General features: G+C 42.1%; 1 protein-coding gene across 8 annotated transcripts in view; it reads right to left on the bottom strand.

Annotated features, from left to right (window-relative positions):
* APBB2 (amyloid beta precursor protein binding family B member 2) overlaps positions 1-26,916 on the bottom strand; it is a 192,994-nt gene extending 166,078 nt beyond the window's left edge. For 4 of the 8 annotated variants that reach the window (XM_069856137.1, XM_069856143.1, XM_069856136.1 and 1 more), the window contains exon 1: positions 26,899-26,914. The gene's annotated coding sequence lies outside the window, so the exon portion shown is untranslated. Of the gene's footprint in view, positions 1-7,037; positions 7,171-24,986; positions 25,030-26,898 lie in introns of those variants that run through there. The other 4 variants (XM_069856132.1, XM_069856135.1, XM_069856134.1 and 1 more) reach the window with 3 other exon arrangements.

Raw genomic sequence — 26,916 nt, 5'->3', positions numbered from 1 at the left:
GCTCTGCACCCACATCTTGCTGCATGTGGGACCTTTCCTAAAGTTTTAACTACTCTAAGTTTTTACACAGTGGAATCAAACGCACATTTTCACTGTTACTGCTGAGTTTTAATTCCAAACAGTGCCTTTTAAAAAGTTAATAGGATAGTTATGTGTATATAAATGATAGGCTAAAAAACCAAAAGGAAATAAAGAGTTCTCATGTCTGAGTCATTAGAGTTGGTGTGGTTTTTGGCATTAAGCTAAGTAAGGAGGAGAAAGGAACAAGAAAGGCTGTAATACAAGGCCAGAACACATCCAAGTTTTTCATGCTCCTAAAGCAACTAACATTTATTGGCCAAAGAAGAAAATACTTCAGATCATTTCAGCCAAAACAATTTTTTTTCCCCCTAATTTTTAAATAGCTGCAGTCACTAAGGCATAACTCTGTCTCATTTACGTGAACTACTCTTCATCCTCTGAACAAGCACATTACGCATAAGACTATCAATGTGGATGTATTTTACAAAACAAATTCAATGCAAAAAAAGAACCCATATAGGACTTCAGCGTGAAAGCCACCAGTCCAAACTTCTCCAATCATCATGCAAAGTAACTCTGGCCAACTGTGACACACATCCCTGTCTGAGAGCACCTTTGACATTCGGTAGTTCCTGAAACATTTCAAAGGAGGCACACTTTGTGCTGCCTACCCAACCAAGGAGGAGGGAAACAAGGACTGCTATGTCCCCCTCCCCAGGCAGCACAGGCTTGCCAAGATAAGGAGGTGATGGGCAGACAGTGGGATGCACACATATCAAATCCTGGCTGGGAGACTAACAGCAAAGGTGCAAATAAGGACTTGGTGCGTGTAACAGCAAAGACAAGCAGCAGCCTGTCTTCCCAGGTCCTGAAAGCAAGATTGCAGTAAGGAGCGAGGAAAAGCAGGAACGTTACCAGACCACAGTTTCTGATGTAAAGCAATTTCCAATACGACTGTGAAGAGTCTGTAGAGAGAAATAAGTGACGTAGATGGACAAAAAACTGTAACACAAATGGAATTCAATATTAACATGCACACTGAATGCCAGCTTTTACACTAATTACAAAATCTCAGATGATCTTTAATTAAACTGTTAATTAAAGGCTCTAGAAAGGGTCTTGGGAAAGCTCATCAAAAGTCTCTGCTCAATATACAGTCGTGGCTTACAAAACAGAAATACAGAACCACCAATTCCATAGCCTTGCATGGAATTCTAGCCTTCCTCTAGAAAAACATGCTGTTCTAGTCACCCCAAAGGATGCTGCTGAGCCGTCCAGGGTTATACCCGTTACCTCTTTCTGAAACACGTCTGGCTCTGGGAAAGGAAAAACCCTCAGAACAGACTGTCTTCCTGAATGATACAAATCTGCTGAAATACACCCAAGTATGATAAGACAGAAAATTATTTGGGAAAGGAAGTCTGGCAGCTTATGATTGCATGTACGAGAATGCATGTGCGTGTATAAATACTAACTAAAACAAATTCCTGCAGGAACTCATGGAAGTCAAGCACGGCACATTTTAACTGAGGACCAAGACTAGGCACAGTTGTTCCATTTATGCAAGTTTCATTACTAATATTTATTTATCAACAACCTTAAAGGTGTAGCTCTACCTCTAACCATTACAGACATGTAAAACAACAGTGAGAGAGTTTACCCCATAAAATCCAGAGATGCTTTTTCCTGTGGAAACATACAGCACTGTCACCGTGTAGACAAGACATTACAAAGAGAGGGATACAGGGTGTGATCCACTCTGACAATCCCAACAGTCTCACACAGCATGTAAAATATCATCTATCTGGCACAGATGAAATTCATTCCATAGTGGCTTTGGCTCCAGACAAAAGGAGCACTGCAGAGGAGCAGAAGAACCTGCTCAAACTGGACAGGGCTTTTAACTGAAAGAGGGTAGATGTAGATTGGACTTAAAGAGAAATTCAAGCCATTCAATGATTCCATGATTCTACCTGCCCTATAATCTCATCCCTGCCTTTCCCAGCTATCACTCACACAAAGTGAGCCTGGTTGGGAAAATAAAGAAGCACGAATCATGTAGAGCTAAGAGCCACAAAGACACAAGACCCAGAAAGATGATCACACAAACAACCATAAGGCCCAGCTCACTGGAGCCTCTGTCATTACCACGCAAGCGGTAATGACAGCCCCACCTGAACAATAGACAAGGGCCTCTCAGAAAAAGGCTTAATTTTTGCAGAACTGGCCACCGCTCAGGAAGGAAGGAAAAGCAGCTCTCCTTTGAACACCCTCTGATCTCAGACCCACCCCTCATTTAGCTCTAGAATACTGACTTCAATGACAGCCTGGTTCACTTTCCCTGTGGAGATTTGTCAAGACTTTTTGGAAGCTGTCCACCCCAGCCACAGAGCTCTCCTCCTCATCTCACCGATCCACACATAATAGATAAAACAGGATCCTCTACATAAATTGCACAATGTTTAAATTGTTTCAGAAATTGCATACTCAGTGTCTGGGAATGTACACATTCCTTACTGATTTTCTCAGTACTGCAGGTGCTGCTAAAAACTTCTCAACCCCTTCACCTCAGGAAGCATATGTTTAGAGGCACATGAAGACAAAGATCTGTTTTCTCAGAGAACTAATGTCCTGGCTTGAAGCTCAGATAAATCAATAGCCCTTATATTAAAGCATCTTGCTGCCCTCAAAACAAGTGCATCAGAACTTCTTTTCAACTGGAGAAAAATAATGGTTTTACATCCTTTTCTGCCATTTTGTAAGCCAAGCAAGCAAAATTTATTTTTTTTGTGTTCAGTTAGTTAACTGGTCTTTGGAAAATATCAAGATTTGCCAAGGCACCTGCCCCTCTATGCTAAGAAAGCAACCAGTACTGATGTCCAAGCATTGCTTTTCCAGGTCGTTAGTTCCTCCAGTGGGTAATCTCTTCCTGCTCATCCAAATCCCACCTTCTCCACGGGGTCTCTTTTTAGAAGCCCCTTTGGCCTAAGACACAGGCACTGGATAAGTGACCTCATTCTAGTCTGCACTAGTCCATTCACTTTCTTTCCCTACTGAAGGTCCAGTCATCATCTCTACCCAAATGGAAGACAAGGGCCAGGTTCCTTCCCTCACCTGATAGCCGTATCAGGTTTAAGACCTTAAATGTGATGAAAGCATCTCCATATCTGCAGAAAAGCTCAATGGTTACTTACCAATTATCCATATAACTCATTAATAATTAGTTAAGGTGCTATAGAAGTGCCATATCAACAAAAAAGCTGTGTACACAATCACTGTAAAATACTTATGGAGACATAGCTTGTCATTTCCTTCCCTCTTTTCTACCTGTTCCCACAGGCCAGTGAATTATCACAACTTAACAAGTCTGCCTCGTTGGAAGACATTACTGCCCTCAGCAGAGGAAATGCAAGTCCTCCTCCTCCATTTCCCCTAAAAACTCATCAATCCCAGTTGTAGAAAGCATATTTCACTGCTTGCTGCTCCCCTTTACAACAACCTCTGGGCTGTGCTAGATTTTACTCTCTAATAGAGAAATCACTTCAGTTAATGGCTTGCAGAAAAAGATGGCTTGTCCAGATACAAGTGTTTCACAGGCATATCGAAGGTGACCAATTATGGCTTATAAAGATCAGAGCAAAATAAAGACTTGAAGGGAGCAGTGTGTGTGTATAAAAAGATCAGTTCCCCAACAACAGCTATCTGTATTCAAACATACAATGGAGTTGCTTGTCATGTAAGCCTAAGATTAGTGGTCTCCTGATGAAAATCTCAACACTTTCAATTCAATTTGAATTCTTCTAGAAGAGCCAAAGGCCCATTCACATTTTCAGGGTGTCACTCAGGTGCCTGTGGATTTTCACACAGCCTGAAACAAAGTACAGGCACTTGCAAAGGAATAGGAAAGCATGATGTACTGTCTGAGCACAAAGCCTACGCTTGATCTTCAATTAAAAGATGTTGCTGCAAGAAGCAGGGTGATGCGAAACCAAGCAGGACACCAATGGGAAAACAGGTACCTGACTTCTTTGGTCAATAGTACATCAACATTTCGTAAATTCAACATTTCACTGTGGACGGCATCCTGGATGAGGCAGGGTGGGGGATGGGGGAAAAAAAGCAGTGAAAATGGGAACATTTGGACTTGCCCAAAATCCCACCCACCGCAAGAACCCAAACACGTCCATGGAGGAGCCTGGTTAGTCCTTTCCAGAAACAGTGTGGAAGTTTGCTCTCTGTTACAACGGGGAGAAAGTCCTCTTTACCCACCAACTCTGCTGCAGCAGCACTGGTGCAGAAAGTGGAGGGAACTGGGATCAGCTGCTCCCTTGCATGAAGATGCTCAGTGCCCAACTACTTGGAGGGAAGCCCCTGTCATGAGGCAGCTATCTTCCGCAGCAGCTAGGAGCCAATGCTCCCCTTCAGACATGAGAAGTGCTGTGCACACAGGGCTCTATCAAGGGAGATTAACAGGCAGAGATTGTGTTAGTACGCAAGTATCTACAATAAATTAAAACCAGATGATTTTTCTCAACTGTGCTTCCCAGCATACTTTGCTCAAATGAAAGAAAACTAAAATCTAGAGGAGTTGTTGCATTTATTAACCTCTGCAGACTCACTGCAACCGTAACTGGGCAGCCTAACTGCTCAGAAGATTAATCCAGTGATTCAAGTGCACCGCAATACAAATAAGGATATCTGCATAAAGTGGGCTGCAAAGTACTAAAAATTAAGACCAAATTAAGTTATACATTTGTGCATCATTGCCCTCTCTGTTAGAGTTTGGAAAATTGAAGGCAACGTGCTATTATACATCATGTGCTATTATTCACATAAGTGTCTAAATTACAGAGTTTGGGAGATACTAGTTATGTGCTTATTAAAAAGACATTTAATTCATCATATAATACACAGACTCCTTTTGATATTGAAATAGGAAACATGAAAGCAGCATCTGAATAGCAACTCTCAATCAGAAATTATTTCAGCTGCCATAACAACAGTTTTTTCCTCCAGATTTTGGAGCTGGAGGAGAGTTTCCAAAGTCCAATTCATGCCCTCTGCATTTACAGTCTGTAAAAAAAAAAAGCCCCAACACGTGTTGAGTACAAACTGTGGTAGGAGTTCACAACTGAATAAAGGACCTGAATAAAGGAGATTTAATGTGAATGTTTAGACCAGAAGTTCTTGGGGGACAAGGAGAAGGTAAATTTCTGCATTGGATAGAGCAGTGATATAGGACTGGTTGTTTTAGAAGCAGAGGACATCACTGAATGTGCAAGAAACAGTTAGACATGGGGATACAATAAACTTAGCCTTTGCAGTGGATGCAATGGAAGCCTTGACCCAGCTTGCGCAGACTCACATGAAACTGAGTAGTTGTCAATCATATGGCTGTTAATGAAGCCCTGCTAATGATTCACACCCAGCTATTGCTTTTTGGTTTTCTTCCTTATCCTTTTCACCTTGAGCCTAATTGATTACAAGCTTGGCTAGCGCTGGAATTTGTTCAGCTTCCCAGTAGGCCAGCTAGGAAGAAAGCACCAAGGAGGGGATCTGGCAGTACCAGTGGCTGTGCTGAGTGACTGGTCCCCAGCCAAGGTGGCAGCATCCCACCAGTCTCATCTCTCCAGCAGCAGAGCCTCCCAGGGACCGCTGCCAGAGCCCAAAGAGCACTCCAGGGCAGCTGACCTCTGGGTCTGCACAGTCAGCTGCTTTTCAATTAAATTCTTCCCACCCTAAAAACGGTACGTCTCAAATCCCAAATTCATGAGTTTATCAGCTTAGCTCTTAAGAAGCCGTTTAACATCAGCTTTCTAAGCACTCATTCCCTTCTCTGTAAAGTATTTCAAACAGCATAATGAAAACAGAAGAAAGCTTCTTCTCAGAATCTGAAGTATTTTTAAATGTAAGTATATATGCAAAACAGGCTAAAATATTTAAAAGAACTTCTAAACTGTGGTTCTTTTCATGTGAAGGGATTTATGTGTCTAACCAAAGCTGTTAAGCGTCTAATATTCTATTTTTCATTTTATCACTATTCTTTCAACAGTAATTCACATTAAACACAGTGTGTCTTATATCTTAATAGTTGATGAGAACTTCTGAAGTAATAATTTATACTTTTACTTAAGAAAGCTATTAGCATCTTCACATCAGAAACAGATAAACCACAGCTGTCCCCAAACTGCATAACACCAAAGTCACATAAGCGACGTCTTTCCCAAACTGCTCTTTTAACTATAAAATACACAAGCAGCTTTTACAACCAGGGACACCACATGCTGCTTTTTCAATGATCAGTGCAATTGGCTCCAGTGAGATGCACATTATCCTTCGACTTCTCCTTGTATTCTTGCCATTTGCTCTCAGTGACGTGTGCCTGAAGCTCTTGAAAAAGAGTACAAATCTAAAACTACATACTGAATTTAGCTTGAATGGGATCTTTGAAGGTTTCCGAGTCATGCTGGATTCAATAACTAGCTCTTGGAAGAGCTAACAACAGCACCTTCCTACCTTCCTTATATCCTTGCAGATGGGATGGCTGTGCCTACAGCTAATCTTCAAACCTTTACTTTATAACCTCCCCCAGCTTCTCTGCCTTAAATCTTCAGAAGAGGAGGAAAAAACAGTCTGGAAAGAAATAGAACAGGGGAAAAAAAATAAAAAAGAAAAAAATTTGAAAGGACATTTTTAGACTTTTGTTATGACCTGTCTACTGTAAGTTCGTTTAAAACTAAGAGCACAGTTCTTAAGGCACATACAGAAAAAAAAAAAGAGCATAAAAGAAAAACTTTTACATTAAAGAAAAGAAAGATGTAGGAACAGAATATCAATATTAACTCTTTTAAAGAGGTGAACAGGCAACCCTTAGCGATGAACATTTGGTGGTTTTCATTCAGATGCACCGATGTATCACAACTTTGACCAAACTTCTAACTGTATGTGTTTTGGTGCATCAGGTAAGTTTAGAAAATAAGTCATCTCTTTTTACACAAGAACACCCAGAAACTTACATTTTCAAGAAAGTCTCCTCATTTCAACTTAAAGAGTCCCCACTCAGCACCAGGGAACACTTCTCCAGCACAGCACTGCTCTCACGTAGCAAATGAGCTCGTGGGTTTTGCCCTTCTCATTAGCCAAAGAGATCCCTGCTGGGAGAAGAAGATGATGAAACACGTAAGCAACTTAAATCGGGATTTAGACAGCAACATTCTATGCAACTCTTTCTGGTTTCCATGCTGTGGTAAGGTCAGATTGCTAAAAGGCACTGAAGACAGCTAAAGACACTCTGGGAAAAACAAAACACCCCAGCAACAGGAGTCAGCAGCTGAACATGACTGGATGCATTTACAAAACCTGCCAGGAGCATAATGCCCATTGTAAAACAGAGCTATCCAGACAAAGCAAAGCAGAAATGCTCCCGAGCACATGCTATTCAAAGTCTGTGTCAGCTTAGGCTGCCAGGCTGCTAATTCTTGTTGTTTATAAGGCTTTAAAACAATCTGTTGGCTAGCCTTTCAAGGAGAAACAGCCTGGCACCAACTGAAGGTCATTTATGAAGCATTCTTTTATTACAGGTGGTTAAGATAAGAGAAGAGCTGAACTGAAAGTAAACGAACAATCAGCCAAATTTCCACCACACCAACCCCTGGCTGTCATGCGGTCCCTACGGAAGGATCTACCATTCTAGTCATCATCCAATGACCAAACGCTAGCTTGCAGTTGTCACTCAACACCAGTGCTAACAACCCAGGTGAAGAAATCTCCCCAGGGGCTACAGAAAGCATTGCCTTCGGGACACCTATGGCTCAAATCCATGACAGTAAAAAAATGACAAAAGCACATTTACTTTACTATAAACTGTGCTGCATTACCGAGGGCACCTCCCTCTACTTCTTTCCTCAAAACACGTTAGCACAATTACCAATTATTTAATATATGCAGGAATCCTTCCACAAAATAGATATTAGAACACGTCTTAAATTCCCCAGCACTGCCAATGTAGACAGATCCTTTCATGATTAATCACAATGGGGTTACATTTGCCTTCACAGCACAAATCCATACCAGCCACACTCCTTTGTTCTGATGTCTTGCAATATGGTTGCCTTAGCAACATAAATCACCTTATTGGTCACTAAATACTATTTTTCTATATAATGTTTAAACTGCTCCACAACAAAGTGTTTTTCTAAATAAAATGCTTCCCTAAACAATGATAAAACCACTAAAGTCAGGCAGTTTAACACAATCAGAGGGTTTAAAAAGAAAATTAAGATAGTTTAACAGCAACCTTTAATTATTTTTTAAAAAATCAGAACTTATCAGCCACACTGAACTCTCTCATCCATTCGAGCCTGGAAGAAAAAGTACAGCAGGGAAGGTTTTATTAATCTTTCTCTGTATTTCTGGTCACGCGAGGACATGAGCAATGCTACTACAGGTTACTCATGGGGGAGGGACATGTTCTTCCCCAGATTGCAGTCAAAAGGTTTGTCTGTACAGAAAAACCTCAAATAACAGTGCAAGTTTGTTTTTCTCGTCAGGGAGCAAAATTCAAAAAGGGAGATAGAAGAGAGATGTTTACGGCTCAACCCACCACAGCAGACTGAAATAGGGCCAAACAGTACATGTGCTCACGCCTCCTCTACTCTGCGCCACAGCCTCCCTGCCTCTACCCCTATTTCATCAAGGACAAAATCCATAAGTAATCTTCCATTGCTGTGCTCCTGCCTTTAACATAAAGCCATGCATTTTCTAAATGCTGCTGTGTATCAGACCCATTAAAGTCAGTAAGCAATTCCTGAACACTTCTGAGTCCAAACACAGCTACCCTCCTTCTCAATATACTGCAGCCTGTTTGCAAATTCAATAAATCTTTAGCTTTGGGTAGTTCTGCCTCATGTTTTGCAGCATCTTTATAACAAGAATTATATTCTTGCTATAAAGACATGCTGCCTGTCAAGAGCAAATGTTTTCAACTAAGTAATAGCTTGACCTTGATATTTCACCAGTTTAATTCAGTCTCCAGTTTCCTCTTGTCAAGACAAGTAGTTTCTCTTGGGTTTTGAACATATATCAATTTTAAAGAACCGTCAGGACTAAAATTGCAGATCTGAAAAACAATATCTTGAAACTACAAAGATCGCACTGTCTGCCAGGAAAGAACATCAAAAACACACTCCAGCTTGGCTGGTTCTTAGACCCTGTTAGCCTAAAGCCAAACCAGTTGAGAGCCAAATACTTCAAGCAAAAGTGAAGCTGTCACTGGCTTGTGCTCTTCAGGATGTAAATGACTCTATGTCAAGACACTGTAGTATTTGGGGAGGAAGAAGGCATAAATTCATATGAACAAAATGACATGCCTTTGAAACGTGATTCAGGCCCTACTTTTGTCAGTGAGGGGCACAAACAGTGCCATATTTATGACCTGACCATAAGCAACCCAACAGTCACAGTCACTGTTACCTTACTTGCCCCAATTCCAATGGGATAGTTAGAAACAGCATACCACACATCATTAACAAGGGTGACAAACACCTTCCTTTAGGAAAAAAAACCCGTATTTCCTAACTGACTAGCACAGGACACAGCTTATCACTTGAATGAAAAGTTTCACCAATGATTTTATATATAAAATCTCAAATTGCTGCCATGAAGATTTTATATACAGTAAAGTATTTAGGGAGCCCATTCCTCATCCTTGCTCTGATATCTTCCCTGTCTACCTTACCGAGCCACCTTCATTTGCTTCACAGGTCTACAAGGAACAAGAACAGACACTACTTGGATCATCATTCCCTGTCCGTATGTCTTATGGAATAGGCAGCTCCTAACTTACCTGCCAGAAGCTGGGGAAGGTTGGAAGCAGATAACTCCAAACACTGCTTCTAGGACTGCTCACCCTTCCCCTGCACGACATTCAAAGATATGATCACTTACCCACAGTAGGACAACACTGACATTTAAAAAATTATGGAGGGGAGATGGTGTTTCGTATTTTTAGGCACAACAACTATAAAACACAAAATAAGCCACAAACCTGAGGGTTCCAGGTTATATATAACCTTGCTAGGAGCTGAATTCAGGTAATGATACAGTTCAATAAATAGAAACATATTATGCAACCTTCTGCATTTAATGCACTGTTATTATAATTATGTATGCAGTAAAGCCCTTGCCAAAGCCTTTGCAACAAACAGAGAAAAAATTAAAACTCAGCCAACACTTTTTGAATCCACCTCCTGGTTCAATCTGAGAGGCCAGATAGGAAGCTGCATCCACAGCCTGGGAAACTGCACAGCCAGAAGCAGCCCAAAGCCCACACACTATAGAACATTTTTCCAATTTCCCAGGCTGAGAAATCAAGTCTAGTCATTCTTAGTGCCACTTCCAAAGACAACAAGCAAAGTCTCATTTCGATTAGATTTTCCAGACCTATAAACACAAAGAAGAGTACTGTATGTCTCCAGAAAGAGAAAGCGTGATTTAAAAAAAAAAAAAAAGGTAAGCTGCGGGAGAGCTGGAAAGGAAACTGCAAAAGACCAGAGAAAATGAGACAAGAAATCACAGAGCATCTCCCCGCAAAATTCTGGGTACTGCTTGGGGCAAAGACAATCCACATGTTTAGAACAAGGAGTCGTCTTATAGCAACTTTGGTTTAGAATTTTTCTTCTCACTTCTTTTATCAAAATGATTCATTTCCTCCTATATAAGATTTCTACAGTACACTATATAATGGCTTGATACATCTCTGTGTCTACAACATCCTATTTAATACTGGCAAGATTATCTTGTCTTCTGCACATTCTTAACTTCTGGTTGCCAAAATTTTTGTGGCAAAATCCAATTACTAGTCCTCCCCAGCCTATGGGTCTCCATTGCTCTTCTATTATTTCCCAGACTTTTAACTGCTTTGCAACTCTAAAGCTCCATTCCTCTAGTTTAGAGCTTCCTAATTTATGCCATAATAAGTGTTTTATTAAAGACCAGTTAAAATTAATATATTTATTCTAACTCACATTTTAAGATGGGAAAAAGAGAGGTCATTTCCTCTAGCACAGTCCTCCTACAGATAAACTTATGCTGCCTTTTGTCCCATTTTCTAGTCATGGTTTTAAAATTACTCTTTCCTTTAACATTTGTTTTAAAACTTCACATATTGAAAGACTGACTCTTCTGTAAACACACAACACTGTGCTCCAAACATACCAGGGCTGTTACCATTTATGAAAACAAATAGCTTTTGCACATGCTCGTATTCTATTAGAACCAAACCCAAGAAATATGCAAAGAATCAAAACACAGGGCTCAGGGCAGCAGTTTAAAATCTGTTTCAATAAAATCCACCCAAAACCCCATGAAGTTAGTTCACTTTCACTACAAACAGGGCTGATGCGTATGTGGAGAATAAACAACACGCTTAGTCACCTAAGAATATAAAAGCTTTTCCTACAGCTTCTGGTTCACTTACTCCAAGAAGTAGCAGTCTGCTAAGAAACAGAAATTCGAAGTTTACGAAATTAGAAAAACAATCCAAAGAAAACAAACATTTTTCTTAACAAAACATATCTGTTAACTTCTCTTCTTTATACAATACCTAATCCAGAGCAATGGCGTTCCTATCCCTGTAACTAACACCAGCACACACCAACGCCAGGAATTAGCCAAGCGACTAACTGCAGGGAAGTGCAACTGTGCCGCAAGCCTTGGGAGGAGGTGTTAAACTGCACCGTGCCAGGGAAGGGACACGCGAGATCTTCTAGCTCAGCTAATGGCACACAGTGCTTTTCCTCAGCAATCCCACACAGCTGTCCCAAGTCACACAAGAGTATGTTTGTACAAAGGGTCACTGGCAGGAAATCAAGCCACCAAAATTTAAGCCAATGCTGACATTTGATAGCATGAAAACGCATTCAGTGGAGTAAAGCTCTACTGGTTATATATTCCAAATGCATTTGGAGCAGCAATCAATGCTCTGTATGCTGAAGACTTCCATACACATGCCAGTCTTAACATCTTAACAGCAGCCACTCAAAAAAAAATCCCAAGTGTTATTCTCACTGCACCTGCTGGGAAGCCCAGGCAGTGTGCAACATCCCTTTCATACCGCTCAGAAGCGTGGCACACAGCCAGGGCACATCACACATGTGATGTGCCAGAGCTCCTTAATAATAATAATATGATTCCAAATCTGGTGACTGGTCACAGCCTAATGAAACAGAAAAGCAATTACCAATTTTCACAGAATCAGGATGCAGGCTGAAAGTAAGATTTGTTTCTTCTAGAGAAAAAGACAGAAGGACCTAAACGGTAACAACAACCAGTGAACATTCAGGCAAACAGATCTCTTCTGATAAAGGCAACTGGAAGAGTCTGGAATACTTATCACCATTCCCAGCTCCATTTTTTATCCTGCAAAAAAGAGAATTGACAAGTGGTTTTATCGCCAATGGCCCTGCTCAGAAAACAAACATGGTAATAATTTCTCATTAAAAAAACACTCATTTTCAATTGGAGGTTGTGGGGTGAAAGTCAACAACTAGAAACATCTCATTTATCACCTTTCTTTTTATGGCACTTTGGGATGACAAACCTTTTGATTCAGAAGGGGCACCAGAGACCCATGGTAGGAAACAAGATGCAGACTCCCATGACCCAAAGGCCAGGCACCCCAGCTGAAACACACCTAGCAAAAGTTTCATCGAAATACCTTACCTTTTTCTGCCCTCACAATGTGGCCATAGGTGTCAGTCATCACCTCACAGGAGTAAAATCCAAAACGTGCTGCTTGCCTGGATGGTGGCATCAACAGGCCTCCTCTGGCAACAACGTAATTGCTAACATCCCAAGTTTTCAGTTCAAAAGATTAATACAGTTAAAGAAATTTACATCTTGCAATCTGTATTTTGCAGGGATACTCCCACCACATTGTCTGTTCTCTGTGCCGCTCATGCAGGATTTCCTCAGACATAAAGCCAGCCTTGGTCTCACCTAAGGGAGGACACCTCTTCATCAGAGAAAAGCATGACTTCAACCATGAGGCCAGGGAGTCTAGCATCACATGCCAACTCCCTCGCGATAATCTGAGGTACCTTAAGAGACAAGGGAGCTGAGGAAAACAGGCAGACATCTGTGCAGCTCTGACCTCAGCTGGCCCATGCCCAAGTCCATTTCTGCACTTCTCCAGTTCTGAGAGTTGCTTGGTCCCCATAAGCTTTTATTATAGTAGGTCACACCTCTGAGCAAGGTGACCACGATTGCTATAATACAGCATGAAAGTGATGAAGCTTTCTTCAGGGCCAACTTGAGGACAGTGTAAAACCCACCACAGCAGCAGGACCTAAACACAGCATCTACCTACACAATTTCATTTAGGATGCAGGTAAAAAGTCACCAAGACAAACTTGCTGTTCTCCTTTTCTCCTTCCACAGTGGCCTGTGATTCATTTCTGAAGACAAAACTTCTCATTTCTAATACACGTTAAATGTTTATGCTTGTCTGACTTGGTGTGGAAAGGACAGCATAAAAAGAGTAACTGGGTCAGGGAAACAATTATCAAAATTTAGACTAACGCGGAGAAATCCATGTGATAACAGGGAAACCGGCAGATCTAAAAATTCCTCTTGTCATGATATTTCTTAACATTGTACTTAAGGCACCTAACTAAAAGCTGTCAACCCCATGCTGACATTATAAATACTTTACTCTTCAACAATTTTCCTGTTTAAAACAACCTTTTCCTTAAAACAGAAGATATACCATGAAACAGCAGTGAGCATACAAAAGAAACAGGCACGCAAAAGTCTCCCAAGACTACTCCTGTTCAGAAGCAAGAAAGCAAGTTTCTCAATTTCAATTCTTACAATGAGTTGCCTTTCCACAATAACAGTTCAATTTCAGAAACCATCTTTGGTGCCTCTTAACAGCACTAGCTAGATTTCTCAACAGAGTTGTCTTTTTTTTTTTTTTCTTTTTTTTAATACCTGCTCCCCATCAGAGGGGACCAAACCCACACTGTTACTTCACTGTAGTGCTTTGCTTCTTGTCAGTCTTAAGTAGACACTCAATTAAACCAATCTGCTCCAGCTGCCTTACTCTGACCTTGAGAGCCAAAAGACTCTCTGCAACAGAAGGTCATTGAAAGGAACTGTGTTGCTTAAACTTTAACCATTTTGTTGAGCTTAAGATACTCTGGTGCTTTTTAGTTATGGCTAACAACTATAAAAAAAATCAATTTCAAAAGCACTAATAATTTTAATACTGCTTTCCATATGGTGTGCAGATACTTCCCACCTCAGATTGTATTAGCCCCTCAGAAAAGCCAGGCGTTCATGTGTGCACTGCGCTGCTCAGAAGAAAAGGTTCTTTCACCCACAGCTTCTAAGAGAGGCAGAAACATGGCACATCCACAAGCCTGCCACATTCAGCTGATGACCTCTTGGAAAAAACTAGTTTTTAATCATGCATTTTTAACAGTCAGCTGTGGCCATTTGACAAGCTTTGCACAGGGTCTCTCAAGGCCTTTTAAAACTTCCTGTTGTGCTGTGAAAGCACTTCAATTAGCTTAAACTTCTGAATTAGAAATAAAAAAGTTACAGACAATACTACATTAGGGAAGGACAAGAAAATGCAAAGAAGCACAGCTTGTGTGTGAAACTCCAAGAGCCAAACTTCAGTTTCTGTAAAACAAAACATGTTTATTTTAAAATTCATATACTTGTAGAATCTTTCAGGATAAACCTAGGCCTGTCATTAAAAAGGACAAGGGGAGAGAAGAAATAAGTACAGAAAACATTTTTCAGTGGCTCTATATTGCTCCACAGGGGAGTTTTATTTCAAGATCAGTGCCTAATTCTGTGCAAGTGATTTAGGCTTATTTTACTGCTGCAATTTGCAGCCTGTTTCATCATCTAAATCCTCTGTGTAATTAGAATTCCTCTTCATCAATTTATGTGCTGGCTTCTGTCTTCACCTGAGCCCTCTGGCAAGTAACTTTCCTCAACCAGCCTTTAGGAGCATTAGTATCTTCATTTTGGAATCATAGGATATGACCATCACTCTCCCCAGTCCATCTCCTCTGGCAGTTTTTGAAATCCACACAACTTCAGCTTAACCCTCTACCATGATGGATCGATCTAGAATTTCAACACCTCCTTTTGAGCTCACCTTCTGCAAGGAGGCTTCACATCCTGCCTTAAAAGCAAATTCCATTTACCTGTGCCAAAAACACTGGCTTGCAACGTCAGTTCAAAGAGTAACCCCAAAATACGGAAAGTCCAGTTTGCTGCTTGAGGACATTCTCAAACACGCAATTCAGCAGCACAGACAACTCAGGACATGCTAATACCACACATCAAGCAAGAAAACCTGACAAGAGCCCAATGCCGCTGTGCAACTAGCATCCACCCAGTTAGTTTGAGAGAACTAATGATACTAATCATCAGCATCTCATGAATTTTCCATCTCTGTACAGCAGCAAAAGCAAAAGAGGCAGTAGAAGCTAAAGCTAAACACCACCTGGGTCTGAGGTTGGATCAGTCACTTGGAATCTCCTGAATCAGCTCCACGCTGTCCACTCCTGGTTTTACCACCAGCATGTTGTGTGGGTTAGCAGTCTTATTTTAAACCTTGGCACATGCATTACTTAAATAATCCACAGATTTAAAACATCCTCAGGATTTAGAGAGATGAACCTTAACAGCTTTCCTGGAGCAATACAATTTATCAGGCCAAAAATTAAGGGGTTACAAACTCAAATTTTTTATTTATAGCAGAAGCTCATATTTCTTAATTTAAGTCCTAGTGCAAGCTGGAATACTGTCAACCAGATTGAGAGTTATTTTTTTCTTCCTCTATATTTACACTTCAAAGATCATGCAGAAGCACAGAGCAGAAGGAAAGGAACCAAACAGATGTCTCAATGGGAACCTTTTGGGGAAGATTCAGAGAAGTTTGGGTTATCTGTCTTCAAGCAAGTTTTCAAAGTGGTATAGATCTAGACACCCATAAGAACTCGAAAGTTTTAAATTTAGGAAAATAATCATTCTCCCTTGCACATGCACAAAAACTTGGACAAGCATCGTAAGGAAGGTAGGTTTGTCTTCTGCCATGAAATGAAGCACAGCTGAAGAATTTCAGCCTCACCCATATAAAATTAGCTATTTACTTTGGATAAATCCCACAATGTTTTCTGCCCAACTAGCACTCCTAACCTGCTGGTTTAACAGCAGTGGACTGAAGTGCTGTGCTGCAGGGTGGCAAGCAGCCAGCCACTGACTCCTATGCCTCCTCAGAGACTGAGAGGGTAGGTCTGCTTAGTAAGCCTCTGGGTTACTTCAAGGCAAGGAAAGATGCAGCTCTCTCAGCTGCCATGTCTCTGGGGTTCCCAGTGTCACCGCAGCCACTGCTACCAGGGAAACACTTTCACAGAGTTCTTGCCACTAAGGTTTATTGCAAATTTAGGGATGTACCTTGCCATATCCTGTCTGCCAGGCATTCCCACCACTGCAACGTGAGTACACGTATCAGAAAGGAGAAAGGAGAAAGAGTATGGCCTTCTGATTTGCTGGCTGGACTAGGGAATCATTGAATTGTCCCTCTTTTTCAGCCCTAAAATGAATAAGTAAAACCACATCACACCACTGCATCTGTTGCTATACAAAACTGGACAACAACAGATCATGGAGACTGTATTTCAGAACCAGCATGCAGTAGCGCTGGCAGATTTTCAGCCCAAAGCAGGCTAGGAAACAACGGAAACACGACTCCTACCTGAGGTACAAACCTTTAAGGATGCTTGGGGGGGTGTCATCGCTCCAGGACTTGCCCCGCATCAAGCCTCACTGACATCCCTGGGAGGTTCCCAGTCATCCCTCTTGATTCCCTGTCCCCACACAGATCCCTCACTGAGAATACCTGAGCTTTCTGTAGTGTTCCATTAAAATTACACATTAGGGCAAGGGCATCATGATATCAACATGCTGTAAGGCTACAAAAACATTTCCCAGGGACCACTTATGCAGTTTCCCTGACTAACAGCACCATCTTTATCCCATCATGACACATCTGCATTGGTTTTTCAAAAGAAGACTTACTGGTCCCTAAATGCCCACATACCTCTACCAGAGAGCTTCCTATATTTTGGTATATATAGGACCATTATTTTTACCCAAGTTTAGATCCATACTTGCATCAAAGAGTAACATACAGGATATTTTCCTGAAAAAGTTTAGATAACTTAAGAATTGGCAAAAAAGGCAGTTAGAAAAATGCTGATGTAACAGCATGCAAAGCTTATAAAAATAAGATTAAAACACATTTATATAGTTAGGCATGGTTTGCTAGCAGCTTTTGCATGTGCTTAAATAACAGCACATGTTTAAAGCCAATACTGCTTTGTCATCAAGCTATTTCAGTATCCCTGAGTAGTCATCTTACCAACCTACAAACTTATCTAACAATCTCAAACATTTCTGAGAAGCAAAGATCAAGCAGTTAAAAACATTCTTCTTTTTTAATGCTTCTCCTTTCAAATACACAAGTATCAAACACCTTTCTTATATTTGCTAATTTCTTAATCGAACAAACCTCAAGCTCCTAAAAAACAACAACCAAAAAAACCTTACTTGCCTGAATACATGTAGCTCTTCATACACAGATTTTAGTTCAGCCACTCCCTTTTCTTATGGTCCTCCTGTTGTTTCACTGTTTTGCTAAGTACGATGGGGAAAAAAACCGGGTGGGGAAGGAGGAGGCAAGTAGGCTCCCAAAGGACTATAAAATATGAGTTAGTTATTTCCCAAGCAGGCAGTTCTCAGTATCTTTCAAACTCAAGTGACACTACCTTTATAACTTTTCCTATTCTCTTTATCTACCAGCATATATTCCATTTCTGTTATATTTTTAAATTGATTTTTTACATCTATAATTTTGGAAAAAAAAGTATCGGGATAAAACGTAAAGATTTTTTTTCTAACATTTCTATTTCTTCTAGGAATCTCACACCATAATAAAATTTAACAGTAAGTAGCAGTGAATACGATGCCATTTTGTTAGCCTAGATTAACAGAAAATCAGGGTGGGGTATTGGCATTTTACACAAGCACATGCCCGCTGTGCGCTGCTACCTTGTGAAATTGTATATTGAGATTAAGTTTTAATCTATCAACATTCTTAAAAGGCTTCACAGCCTCAGGATACCCAGCAATGCCCTGCTCCTGTGACAGCAAAAGGAAGGAGCAGACTGGTGATGCACCCCACACCTCCCCAGTCCTTTGTAGCTAGAAAGCTTGGCCTTGTGCAAGGGCAGCACAGCTTCCAATGGGGAAAACAGTCCTCTTCCAGACCACAGCACGCTCCTTCAGCCACAAGAGTGAAGCAGTATAGGGCTGTTATGGGTGGCAAGCTCTGGTGTATGCAAGTCTCCGCAGCAAGACAGAGGAGAGGGCACACCTGCAGCAAGAAGAGGAAGGAGGCAAAGCAAGCACAGAGGCTAATGCTGTGGTACAGTCCCTCCACTAACACAACTCCATTTCTTTCTCCAAGCCATATCAGCTCCACACCACCCCTCTTGCCTCCCAGGTACCCATTCCATCACTGCAGCACTGGACTTCCTCTATGGCAGCAGCAGGGCTTCATTCCAGATGCCTTTAGGCATTAAAACAGACCTAAAACGTCTGCGGTACGGCAATGCAAGCTTTGCTTGTTGCCCATTCCCTACATTTTCCTTTGTCAAAGGAAAACAATTTTACACATCCAGGAAAAATGGCCACTTAAACATTCAAGAGAAGAGAAAAAAAAAAAACCAAAACAAAACAGCAAATATATTTGCATAATTTTTTTCCTTTCCTTTGAAATACTTCACAGCATTGTGTTAGTTACCAAAACTGAACTCCATCCTCGTATTCTACCCTTGTGATTCTTTCTGCTGACCAGCACTACCACTGCACGCATACGGCACCAGCCATTTCCCAGGCAAATAGGTTTTCCATGCCAAAACTGTGGGACACCCTCGGCATGCAGCTCCATCAGGGTGCCTGGCCCGGTGAGACCACACACTCCCCAAAGAGCACCATTCTACACCCAAATGGGTATCAGGAAAACATGGAGATGCTTCTTCTCCTGCTCACATACAAGGCACGCAGGATGCTTTCAAGACAAAGTCATCACTTAGTGCTGGGAGTTTCCTTAGTACCACACGTAGCACGAATGTCCACGTTCCTTATTGTATTTACTTTCAGATGAATCTTTCCATAAATTTGTAGACTGTGCCCTGTATGTATGCATCTTCAAATCGTTTAAACAACCTAATTAAAGATTTTTTTCATTATGCTGCATTTCAACTCCAATTTAACCAAGTAGGCACCGAATTATCCGTGTGAGAACAACCCTCTTTCTTATAATTCTCTTTCATCTTTCATGCTGGTTCTTTGCAGATCTTCCTTCACAGCCACACAATTGAATACCTTGCTAAGAAACATCCCTTCCTAACAATAATCCTCTTTGCAAATAGAATTAACAAGGCAAATGCAAACCCAGGAGCAATTCATTAATTGTCATATTTCCCCAAACTACTGTTTCCAGTTTCTTATAACAAAATTCTATGCTTAACGCATGGGATGGCTTTATGTCAAGCTCTTTGTTTTCTGAATTAGGCAGCTGGCCAGTAAGCACCTTGCAGCATCTCCATCCAACTCACCTGAGAAAGTACACTTACGAGGTTCCTGACAAAGGCTTAACTAATTTGTGCCAATATTAGTCACCCCAAATTATTTTAATTTAGTAAGTGTTTGGAGGGTTTTCTACCCCAAGAACGCTGCAAAGGAATGACATATTTCTACAAACAGACAATGATAAAATATGTAAAGCTTAGTTTCTTCTGCTCAAACAAGTTTATTCATAAAGGCAGGGAACATTTAGTGCCTGCTAGCTTCCCTCTCTTAGGAATCTGCATTTTACACACAACTGTATGAGGAAACCTCCCTCCACAACAGTTTACAGACATCATAAAAAAATGGGTCTGTGACTGATCAGTTCTGTGACTAATGGAATTGCGCACAAACCACATTTCAGAACCCAAAATACCCAAAGTGTATTTTTTAAACACATATTCTACACTTGTAATCTGCAGCGGTAGTTTAGAAATATTCCCATTTGTGTCTTTGAAAATTAAACTGCACCTGCACTAAAATGACAACCTTCAACAAAATAATTAAACACACTGAAAAAGTGCTTTAAAGTGTATCATAGCAAAGCATGTTTAGTGCTGCCAGAAGGGTTTTCCCAAGACAGGGAGAGATGATGCTTGTCTGATAGGATATAATATGTGGGGTGCCATATAATCATCAAGGAAGACAAAGAGAAAGACTTCTATTAATTTCTACAGAAGAAAAAGACAGCCAAACAGTAAGAACTAGACGACTAAATCAGCGTGTTAAAACTCTACTTTAGCATAGCTATAGAAGTACACCACTGAGGTTTTAGCAGAGGCTTCTAAGTTGGGAAGTCCAAAAGATTAAACTGTCAAATATAAGTCTGCCAGGAGTTTGCCTAAAGTATTTGAGAGCAGCAGTGCTATTCATAAGGTAAAACAAACCAGAAATACAGACACTGGCTATCCCCTATTAAGATCAAAAGCAAAAATTTACATGCTTTATTTTGCAGCAAACCTTCCTCTATCACATATTGCTACTCTTAATGCACTGCTTCTCAAGTTAGTACCTCACATTCATGAATATCCTAGAGTAAGCTGCATCTGACTTCATTCATCCCAGATCAGTGCTCAGTATCAAATCCAGGCAGACTACTAATAGAGGCAGAAATCTGCATCTAGTTAATCATCTTAATTGTCATGCAGACCACTTTAAAAGGCACTAATCAGTGTTATACACAGATGCAAAGTTTGTTCAGCAGTAAAAATCACTATCTAAATGCTTACCCAAACAAATACCACATTTTCAGGGGAGACAGAAGCTCAGTACATTTTAGTTACACAAAGAAAATGCATTTGACAGCAAGAGACAGAACTTGAAGGTTCACCTTAGATCTTCAGCTAAATCAAGTTTAATCTTTCTAAAGCATAAAAATCCCATCACATAAGGTCTAGTCATCATCCTGCAGGTGATGGGGGCAAAGCGCTCACTGTCTTTGTCAGGGCAGGCCCCTACATCCATTTCCAGTCACCTCGCTGTAGGGTCTGCCCTTGTTCCCTTGGTGACAGGTTAACGCAACCAGGACCTCTCAGGCAAGGTAAAGGTAACCCGGTGTCCATTAGTAATCCCAGGGCACTCTCTGCAATGCTTCAGTCAAATTCTTCCGACAGAGCTCTACAACCTCCGACTTGAAACACCCTTTGCAGAAGATGAATGGAAAGTGGCAATAGAGACGACAATCTCAGTAGGGACCCAGGGAAATACAGAGCTGCAAAGCCTAACACCTCAACTGGGCTAATAATTAACTCAACTGATGCTAATGATAAGAGGAGAGAATTTTGCCACCTAGATAAACAGTCTGCTGGAGTACATTTAGTGTGGTTTGTGTGGAGAGAAACCCTGCCTAACAAACCTCTCCAAGTTCTTTAAAGGTGCCAAACTGGACAAAGTACATCCGTTTATTCTGACCTATCCAAATTTTCAAAACGACTTCAACCAAGTCACTTACCAAAAACTAAGGGCTTTCTTAAGGAAACCAGGCAGACAGAGGTTAAGAGGAAAGGTCCTATGTGGAAAGACAAATGACTGAAAAATAGAATCAGGGCAAGAAGGGTAAGAGTCTCTTCTTGAAGCAAACAGAAGTTACCAATGAACTCTGGCAGATACCTGTGCTCAAACTGGCCATTTGACACATTCACGTGAGACAAAGAAAGAGGAATGAGCAGCAAGCTGAGGAAGTCTGCTGTCTAAAAAAAAAAAAAAAAAGTATTGTGGTAGCAAGGCCAGGATGTGAGGAATTCCACACAATCCTCAGAGACCAAGTCAATAACACTGCAGAGGAAATCTAATGCAAATAAACACAAGAAGCATAAGATGTACATAGGAAAGACACAACCATGGCTATACGTAACTGAGGGATTCCAAACTGACCATACTCCTGAGCAACATCCTGACATTACCATTTCACAGACTCATGAAATTAACTCACTAGGAGTCCAAAAAGTAAATCAAACATTACAAATCATTATGTAAGAAAACAAAGCATGGCTATGCTACTGTGTAGCCACAAAGCTCACCTACAGGTTGAAAACTGTATACACCCCTGACCCTGCCATCTTAAAAGGGACACGTAGAACTGGGATAGACTCCTGGAAAGGGATGCTCACAGTCAGGAATAGCTTCCATACAAAGAATATCTGACTAGGCAACACTTAAGACAGGCCAAAAGCCAGGTTGATGAAAAAGAGTGGAAATCATGAGTGTCATAATGCAGAATCGCTAACCATCTCTGCCACACAAGAGCAAAGAGCTGCCAAATGAAGGAAGCCAGCTGAGAACAAGCAGGAAGGAACTCTAAACAGCCAGAAGCAGACCCAGAGACAAGCAGCCCTCCTGGTTAAAGGCCCTAGAGGCTGCAATGAGGTCCCACAGAGCCACAGGCAGGCCAGACAAGCATTTGGAACCAAAAGCTACCGTATATTTTAAAATGGGTAAAGGTTACACCAAGCTCTGACAACCCCAAGCTGAGAACAGCCAGAGGCTCTGAAAGCATCTGCAGAGAAGGTTTTTGAATAAGGTCACCCTGCTATTATTTTTCTTTGGGCATCTACTTACAAGGAGAGAGGAAAAAAAAAAAGGGGGGGGGAGGAATAAAAAGGTTGCAGAAGACAACAGATCAAAAAGGCAGCAAGTTGAGTGTGAAGGGTTAAAAAAAAATAGGAAACTAAAGCAGGACACTACTCAGAGCATCCCTACAGCACCCTCTGCTCTTTAAAGCTTTGGTGACAGCAGCATTCAGTCCTCTACCCAGACCTGTAATGACAGAAGGAAAGAAAAACAGGCACAGAGGTGCTGGGATCCTGCCCACAGAGTCTGAAGCCCATTAGCCTACGGAGCTGTGGCCAGCTCAGACAGGGATGGGAAGAGGTTGGCAGGAAGATTCCATTCTTTCAGATTCCATTCTTTCGTAGGGTGGCAGACAGGAAAGCTATAAATCAACAAAACACCCATGTACACAGGAAGAAGCTTTGGAGGAGCCAGAAGAGGAACTGAAGCCTAATGCATTAGATGCACATGTCCCAAAGTGGTCTTTTTCCCTGCAAAAAGGATGTGAGTCACAGAGTCAATGAAGCATATCATAAGCGCACCTATTTTCACCTCTCCGTGATTAAATTTCTCACATTTGATTTCAGCAGATGACAGATTAGCCCACAGCATAAGTCAGCCTGCAAGAGTTCCTCATGTCTCCTGGTGGCAAGAGGAAGCTTTCTGTTACAGGGCAAAGAAACAATGCAGATGCACTTAGAGGCATCCCCAGGGCGCTGCCTGGAGGTGAAACCAACCACCACTTGCTCCAGCACCGTGTGGCATACGGGGCTACACAGATGAACCCAGAGATGATGGTCTGGCCCATCACACCTGCTCTTTCATTTCTGTACTTATTACATCTCCTAGAAGCAATCAGTTAGCCATAGGATACATTACATAGCATCCACAGCTCATCGTATTCTGTGTTGCACATACAATATTTTTACAACCAACTACAGATTTTGATACAAGTCCAACTACTGCAACCACCACACCAGATAACTCTCGGCTGTTCTGCAAAACAGCAAATGAGACAAATCCCATGCACAACCAGCTCCACGCACAACCAGCTCAACAAGGCTTGTTTTCAAATTTGCCTTAAACTTCCTTTATTCCAGTCCTCCAGTCACAGCACAGTTTGGAGCACTGGTGCATTATCTGGGTCTGCTGTACTGTCACCCCCAAAACTCGTGTTTTGAGAGGATTTGTGCATTTCTTCAATAGAAAGAAAAAAAAGAGTTTCTGCAGTCTACTTTCTCACCTGAAGGATAATAAGCTCAAACAACTTACACTCTAACATCTGCAGAGTTTTTGACTTAAGGAAAAGCAATTTCTGCACAACTAGATGCAACTGTAAGCCAAGACTTATTATTTTTGGAGGGGGAAAAATACTGAATTGCAAAACATTTCAGAAAATGGCATTAAGCACATCAAACACTTTCTAAGTAGTGATACAAACTGTAAAGCAAGCATTTTATTTTTATGCCGGTTTTATATATGCTGGATTTTAAAAGAAACACTAGCACAGAAAATCTATATTCAGTTAACTTGGACATACAGAAACAGTCTTCCCGAGTCGCTAAGCCTCATCTCCCACTGCCATAGTCAAGCACAGGATATAAACTTCCTCAGTATATCCTCAAGAGACCATGAGGCGGCTTGCTCCCACATCTCCCATTTGAAGGTCATTCTAGAGCCTAACTTCATTTAGGGAAGAAACTGTCTGAATTCCAGCTTGAGTTTACTCATGCCATTTATACCTGTTTATTCTTGTGCAAAAATTGTTCTTTAGCTTAAACAGCTCCTCTCCCTTTCTAGTGTTTATATCCCTGCAGCACGGCAGATTGCAACCATATAACCTCTCAGGCCTCATTTGCTAAGCTAAACAAGCCAGGCTTTCCTGTCTCCTCCAGAAAAATTGGCATTTCTTTTCCCCAGCCCCTCTGCATCTGACCCACATGGGTGAGAGGACCAGAGTCTAACACTTCCTGGGAGCTCCCACCCATCTCACCAGCCCTCCTGCCACTGTCTGCCTGTGTCCTGGTCTAACACACTCCACCACTGCCTTGGCTTCCTCCATGGCCACAGGACACCAGCAGCTTGGTTGGCAAGAAGCTAGAGCATCCAGCACATCTCCTGCTCTGCTGTTCCCAGCAGTGGAGCTCCTTGCTTACAGCAGAAAACAAAGGTGAGACTTCAACTTCTAGCAGAAAGGAACGTACAGTTTATCTTCAGCACAGATGACTTGTTCAGGTGCAACTGTACATCCCAGGTCAGAGCTTCCAAACTGCATTGATCTGCCATCTGACAGATGACAGAGATGTAATCAATTCATTACCCAATATCAGGATTCATTTTAGTTTCTCACAGCCTCTGCTAAAATAAATCCTTACATTAGGCAATCTCACATACTCAAGTCCCTCCCCAGTTAGCTCCTGAAGTAACAAATCTCTTCAGCTTCAATCCTGCAGCAGCCCCCTCTAGGATCCTCAGACATTTCCTAAGGAAGTCATCATCCCACCTTCACAAAGGCACAGCAGCATTCACCCAATGCCCCACCAAAACCAGCCATTTTTGTCACCATTCCTGACTTAACTGTAGAACTGAAAACCAGAAGAAATAATCCAGGATTCCAAGTCATGTACTCTCTCTCCTATGAAATGACTCCCCAACTGTTGTGATCTACTGCTTAGATGACTTCTTCACCAGGAAGGGCACGTTCACTCATACTGCTTTGGAGCCAAGAATCTTACTCCTTTTTACAATCAAGTCATACATTCTTCAAAATACATGATAAAACCACTCTTCCTCCCAGAGTCCTCTCCAAACCTCAGTCTCCTTTAAGTGGAAAAAACCCAAAAATTCGAGCCAAAAAGTATTCTATCAAACACTCATCACTCTAAAGGAAGAACAAAAATACCCACAACTCAGCATAGCTGTTCCAGGCAAGGAAGTTAATCAGCCAAGATTTTGCCCCAAGGTCACCGTAAGAGGATGTCTCTCCCTTTAAGTGCCAGGACATCTGCACACTTATTTTAACCAAACCAAATTATGCAGGCAAAAAATAGTCTTAAACAGAAGACAGACAACTCATTCAAGCTTTCAGAAAGTACCAGAGCATGAGATGGCAGGATGATGACATGTCAGACCTAGAACGAGCTGGAGAAATACGCCGGCAAGCCAGAGGATGCAGCAAGCCTGCAGCAGCTCAGCAGCAACCCGCACCTCGGCTTCTGGGGCAGAACAGCAGATCATCAACCTGCATCCTGGCTTCTGGGGCAGAACAGATCAACCTGCACCTCGGCTTCTGGGGCAGAACAGCAGATCATCAACCTGCATCCTGGCTTCTGAGGCAGAACAGATTAACGTGCAGCTGGGCTGCTAGAGCAGAACAGAGGATTATCAACCTGCATCCTGGCTTCTGGGGCAGAACAGCAGGTTATCAACCCGCACCTCGGCTTCTGGGGCAGAACAGCAGATCATCAACCTGCATCCTGGCTTCTGGGGCAGAACAGATCAACCTGCAGCTGGGCTGCTAGGGCAGAACAGCAGATTATCAACCTGCACCTCGGCTTCTGGGGCAGAACAGCAGACCGGAGGCAACCCGCTGCATCTCTCTGCAGACTCCGTTATCCTGCACAACCTGCCGCAGATACCATCACCCTGCACAGCATCCCCAGCGCATAAAGCCTCCCAGCCCATCGCCAGCGTAGGTTTGCGGATTTTTCCCCTTGGCTTTTAAAGCGCAGAACCGCACTCGCCCTCCTCAGCAAGCAGGGGGGCTCAGCCAAGGATTATAAAACGCCGCCAACCAGCGAGGCGCAAATACAAACCGCTCCGCTTCCCATTTCATTTTATCTGAATCCATCCTCCCTCCAGCCACCACCAGAAGCAGCTCCGGCGCCGTCACGGGGCCCTACCGAATCCCCGAGCGGGGAATTAAGAGCGATCCCCGTTTACGTCCTTTTCGCACGGTCCCATTTCGCGACCCCGGCCTGGAAAAAAAAAAACCCCTCAGGCACGGAGCCGCGCTCGGATCCCCCCCTCCCCCGCACCGCGCCTCCCACCGCACCTGCCGCCGCTCCGCAACCAGCCCGGCCCGACGCCTCCGCCGGAAACGCGCGCGCCGCTTACCCAGGAAACGATTCCCGC

This window comes from Phaenicophaeus curvirostris, chromosome 4 (genome assembly GCF_032191515.1).
Source record: "Phaenicophaeus curvirostris isolate KB17595 chromosome 4, BPBGC_Pcur_1.0, whole genome shotgun sequence".
Lineage (NCBI taxonomy): Eukaryota > Metazoa > Chordata > Aves > Cuculiformes > Cuculidae > Phaenicophaeus > Phaenicophaeus curvirostris.
The sequence above is the reverse complement of the archived record's forward strand: the minus strand, read 5'-3'. Positions and strand labels throughout refer to the sequence as shown.